Source organism: Prenolepis imparis, unplaced genomic scaffold (genome assembly GCF_030444845.1).
Source record: "Prenolepis imparis isolate NDT839.2.m4 unplaced genomic scaffold, iyPreImpa1.0 SCAF_640, whole genome shotgun sequence".
NCBI lineage: Eukaryota > Metazoa > Arthropoda > Insecta > Hymenoptera > Formicidae > Prenolepis > Prenolepis imparis.
Window position 1 is genome coordinate 1 of NW_028141798.1, and position 6,309 is coordinate 6,309.

General features: G+C 30.7%; 1 pseudogene; it reads left to right on the forward strand.

Moving 5' to 3' along the window:
* The first annotated feature begins 114 nt into the window (after window positions 1–114).
* Window positions 115–4,518, forward strand: LOC145948745 (zinc finger BED domain-containing protein 5-like; annotated as a pseudogene).
* The last annotated feature ends 1,791 nt before the right edge of the window (window positions 4,519–6,309 follow it).

Sequence of the window (6,309 nt, forward strand, 5' to 3'; positions counted from 1 at the left end):
AAGCAGTGGTATCAACGCAGAGTACTGACAGCGAGCAGTAAGGGTTAGTTAGGTAAGTCGATTAATTATAAATAATATTATTTATTATATATTTATTAATACAATAATATTAAAATGGATAACGTAGGAAAAGGAGCAATTAAAAAACAGAGAATTAGGAAATTTCAAAAAGCATGGCTAGATGAAAATATTTTTAAAGGATGGTTGGCTCCTCATCCTGTAGAAAATAAAGCAATTTGTATAATATGTAATAAGACCATCAGGTGCTGCAAAACGGATTTAATTAAACATTCTGAAACATTTAAACATTTGGAAAATTCGAAAGAAATTAATTCCGAAAAACATAACGCGACTGAAAATACAAGCACATTAACGCATAAGGATAAAGTCAAACGCGCAGAAATAAAATTAGCTTCTTTTTTTGCAGAGCATAACGTTGTTTTCGTACGGTGAATCATTTAATTCCGTTATTAAAAGATATTTATATAGATTCTGAAATTGCACAAGATGTTTCACTTGCTCGACATAAGTGCGCAAATATTATCACAAAAATTATTGCAAAACGCGAAATTGAAAATATTGTTCAAAACTTACGAAGTTGTAAATTTTCCATTTTAATTGATGAAAGCACAGATATTTCAGACACCAAAGTAATGTGCGTTCTTGTTCGATATGTGTCACTTTTAAATAAAAATGTTGTAACGCAGTTATTAGAATTATTATCTTTAGATGCGACAGATTGCACCGCGAGTAAAATTTTTGAAAATTTTAAAAATCTTTTAAAAGAAAAAAAATTCCTATCAAAAATATTGTTGGAATGGCATGTGATAATGCATCAGTAATGACAGGACGCAATAACTCTTTTATGTCTCGTTTAAAATTAGAAATACCAGAATTAATAACATTAAATTGCATTTGCCATTCTTCCGCGATTGTAGCCAGTAAAGCGTGTGAAAAATTGCCGTCATCTTGTGAAAATTTAATTAGAGGAGTTGCCACTTATATTTCGGGCAGTGCAAAAAGAAGTGCAATTTTAAAAGAGTTTCAAGAATTTTTCAATGTAGAGAGAAATAAAATTTTAAAATTATCTAGTACTAGATGGCTTGTGTTACACAATTGCGTTGTACGACTTCTCGACAACTGGGAAGTTCTAAAAAATTATTTTATTTTAGCGACAGTAGAGGATAAAACGAAATCTGCGGAAACCATTTTAGCAATGTTAAATGATAATTCAATTAAAGCATATTTATTATTCTTAAAATATTCATTAAATTATTTTAATAGTTTTAATGCTTTATTTCAGTCGCGTGATATTTTAATTCATAAATTATATTCAACTAGCCAGAAATTAATTCACCAGATAGCTCAAAATTTCATAAATTTTAATGCTCTTAAAGATATTTCTACTTTAAATATAGACGATCAAAATAATATTCAACATATTGAAAATATATATCTTGGACCCGAATGTAATACATTATTAGAAACATTATCTTTGGAATGCGCGCAACAAATTAAATTAAAATGTTTAGATTTTTATATCACAGCAGTTCGAGAAATGCTGAAGCGTTTACCATATAAAGATAAATTATTTGAATAATTAACTTTTCTAGAACCGAAGATTGCTCTTTATGAAGAAGGTAGACTTAAAATTAAAGATTTAACCTACATTGCTACGCGATTAGGACATATTGATATCACAAAGTTAGCTTTTGAATGGAGAATTTTGCCATCATGTTTTGATGATGAGCAGAAAACAGAGTTAGCGTCTTTAAAAATAGATCTAATGTGGAAAAAAATAGTAGAATTTAAAGATATTTCTGGGGAAAAAATGTTTCCAAATTTAGAATCTTTAATCGAAATAGTTCTTTCTTTTCCCCATTCGAATGCCGAGGCCGAACGAATTTTTTCAATAGTAACAGATATAAAAAATAAAAAAAGGAACCGATTGTGTAATGATACTGTTTCCGCGATTTGTGTTATTCGGTCTCATTTTCAATCACAAAACATTAATTGTGTAAACTTTGAAGTAGACGCCAGGCATTTGGAACTGCATAACGCGCAAAATTTATATGGAGAACAATGCACACCTGATGGTTCTTAATCATTTTGTTTTTTTTTCACTTTTAAATATTATTTTATTTTACTATTTTATTATTTCATTAATTTTATTATTTAATTATTTTATTTTGTAGAGTCACACATCTAGCCAATATTCTCTTAATGCATGTTAGTTATGTGTTTTTATAAACTTGTTTTTTTTCAGAATTTTATTATTATTCTCTTTTCAGAGTCATAATATATCTTAATAACGTAAACTTGTGTACCTGTAAAAGTCAAAGCTTTGTGCAATTTTATTTTTATAATTTTATTTCTAAATATATAATTATTATTCTATTTTTATTTCTATAATTATTTATTTTATTTAGATAATTATAATTTGTTATATAATTAAGTTTATAACATTAATTTGATTTTAATTATATTTATATTTAGAGTTTCATATATACATATATATGTTATAAAATCTATTTAAAACGTTATTTTATTTTTAGTTTACTATAAGATATAGTTTATTATAAAATATAGTTTATTTAAAATTTATTATCCGATGTTTCTTTATTATTCTAGTACGTTAATATTTTTTGTTTATTAATTTTGATTAATTTTTTGTTTATGAATACTGGTAAGGTTTTTGGCAGTTTTCCTTACCCTTGCAACAAATGTTGGTATTCTTTAATATTTTTCTGCCAAATAAAATATTTTATTTTGAGTTATATTAAAAGTGTTTTATTTTTAAAGTTATTTTAGCCCTTTCCCCTTTTCAGCTTTTTTTTATTTTATTCTACAATAATAAATGGAGCTAATTATATTTTTATATATGTGCGCGCGCGCGTGTGTGTAGACAATTTTTTTTTATTTTTGAGAATTGATAAAGAAAATGTTGCATATATATATATATATAAATCGAAAAAGTTCATATATATATGTATATATATAATTTTTTACCGATTCTCAAAAATTAAAAAAAAATTTGCGGGGCGATTAACGATACCCCTCTTTCTTGGAAATAGGTACTTTACTGATAGCGTATTGGCCGCGCATACGCGAAAAACCCGGCCCATATCGCCACACTGCCCCGGCACCGATGACGATGCCGCCGCCGACCCCGGCACCGATGACGATGCCGACCCCGGCACCGATGTCGACCGCACCGGGACAAAACGTAAAAAAGGTTAGTTTTATAATATTTTCTAAAATATATATATCTTTGCCTATAAAAAAATGAAGTAGTTGAAACTGTATTACATTAGTCTTTTTCTACATATACAATTTTGCAGAATTACACTTTTTTCTCAGCGATGCAACATGTTAGATACTATTATTGTAAAAATCGACACATTATCTTTTGAAAAAAAGTTACAATTTGATTGGAAATAAAATTTACAAAAATTAATTTCATTTTTATAAAAACTATAATTTTTTAGAAAAAAATTCTTATTTTTACATTGATTGTATTTGACAGCTTGCATCGCTGAGAAAAATTTATAACTTTGCAGAATTTATACATAGAAAAAGATTAACAAATATGCACAGTTTCAACAACTTTATTTTTTTTCTTATAGGCAAAGATATGCAACTTTACGAAGGTCCCATGTACTTTTTCCCCTGTTTCGTGTGTGTGTGTGTGTGTGTGTGTGTGTGAGAGAGAGAGAGAGAGAGAGAGAGAGAGTATATGAGTGTATGTAATAATATCTAAAACTAATTTCTTTTTTCAGCGCATAAATGAGGCTGTACGGCGGGCAGTAAATCGGGAGAGAAGAAAAAAAAACCGACGACCCGGGCCACCCGCAGGATACGTTCCCGCACCGGGATATATGCCCGGGCCACTCGGAGGATATGTACCGACACCGGGCACATATCCCGGTGCCGCAGGATACGCTCCCGCACAAGGATATATGCCCGGGCCCGCAGGATACGCTCCCGCACAAGGATATATGCCCGGGCCCGCAGAATATGCTCCCGCACAAGGATATATGCCCGGTCCCGCAGGATACGTACCGGCACCGGGATATGTGCCCGGCGCCGCGGGCGCGGGCGCGTATCCTGCAGGTACGTATCCTGCGGGCCCGGGCATATATCCTGCTGCGGGAGCGTATCCTGCGGCGCCGGGCACATATCCCGGTGTCGGTATGTATCATAAATGATTTTATATTTATAATTATATTTTTAACAACTGTCAAATTGACCCTCGCGATGACAATTCGATGCAACGAATATAAAGCACAATAGCATTCAAGACAGCCAATCAACATCGCGGAAAAGAGGCAACAATACTGCGATATATTCAAGATTCGACTAATGCCTTTTTTAGAAAGGGACGAGATTCAACTAACATGCCTTTTTTAAAAATGTATAATATATATTATAAGATGCGTATCCTCCTGCAAATTACTCTCGAGAGTAGCTCTTGGAGAGTGATTTTGCAAATAGACACATATTCTTTTAGATATTTGAAGAGTATGTTTATTTGCGAGATTCATTCTGCGAGAACAACGAGAAAGGGATAAACCAAATAATGGCGCGCGCGCGGCGCACGCTTGTGTGTCTAGTTACTAGTATTATAAACCCATAGGCGTCCGTATGGTATGATTTCTTCCAGAGAGGAGCATAATTTTTTTGTTTCTTATTTTTTGTTCTTTCCTAAATTTTTTTATATGCAAATAAAGTTCAGTATTTATTCAAAAGGAGAGACTTTTGTACTGATTCTAAAAAGGGGCAAATGCCTTCTCTTGCCTCCCTCTGCGGACGCCTATGGGTATATAATATATCTATATATTTTTTATTTTATATATATATATATAAATTTATTCAATCAGTTATATATATATAGTAACACACGCGCGCGCACGCGCACACACAAGCGCACACACACAAACGCACACACACACACACACGCACACACATACGCACGCACGCGTAATAATATAAATTCTGTTATATTTATAAAATTTTGTATATTGTGAAAAATATATTATAATTATAATATATATTTATATATGTTCTTATTTTATTTCCACATCCTGTTCCAATATTTCCAATTTTCGTAAATGCTGTTCTCGACCGCTTCTATATTCTTTTAGACGTCCACTCGCGCTTTTCTCCCTTCCTCTCTCTCTCTCTCTCTCTCTCCCCCTCCCTCCCTCCCTCCCCCTCCCCCTCCCTCCCTCCCCCCTCTCTCATATATATATACTGTATACAATTTATCTTTTCCATTTACAGTAAGAATATTTTTTATAACATTTTGTAGCTATATATGAACAGATAATAAAATTCATTTGAATCAATTTATATAAAATATGTGTCAGTTAGTAAAATCATTACTTTACGAATTACTTCAACGTATGATGTATATAATAATAAGATTCACAGTTTTTTTTATAAATTATAAATGCATATACTTATTACCTATAAAAATCATGTAAATATTATTGTATTGTGCGAATATATTGTATGCCATTATATATTTCATGTTTGATAATATAAATAATAGATTACATTTTTTCTGTTTTATATATAGCTTTTTGTACAAACAAACAAAAATTTTATGTATTATTTTTATTATCAAACATGAAATATATAATGGCATACAATATATTCGCACAATACAATAATATTCACATGATTTTGATAGGTAATAAGTATATGCATTTATAATTTATAAAAAAATCTGTGAATCTTATTATTACATCATACGTCGAAGTAATTCGTTGAAGTAATGATTTTACTAACTTACACATATTTCATATAAATTGATTCCAATGAATTTTATTATTTGTTCACATATAGGTGTAAATTGTTATAAAAATTATTCTTACTGTAAATGGAAAAGATAAATTGTATATAGTATATAAAACAAAAATAAAGGGAGAGAGAGGGAGAGTGTGCGGGGCAGACGAAACAAAGTGAACGATCAGAAAGAGACAGAGTGAGTGAATATACGACGAAGAGAAACAGATTCGCGCGTCTGTGGTGTGTACATGTATATTACACGCACACGCATGAAAGAGACAAAGATAGACCGATTATGTCTGTCTTTGTCAGCTCTGTGGAGGAACTCGCGAGAAATCACTAGACTTTTATATAATTATAAATATTTAATAAATTGTAACGATTAATACAATGTTTTGTAGAGAACGAAAGAATACAAATATATATATATATATATATATATATATATATATATATATTATAAGGAATGAATAACGTTGCTATGGAAATACATCAATCAATCAATAAATGAATATA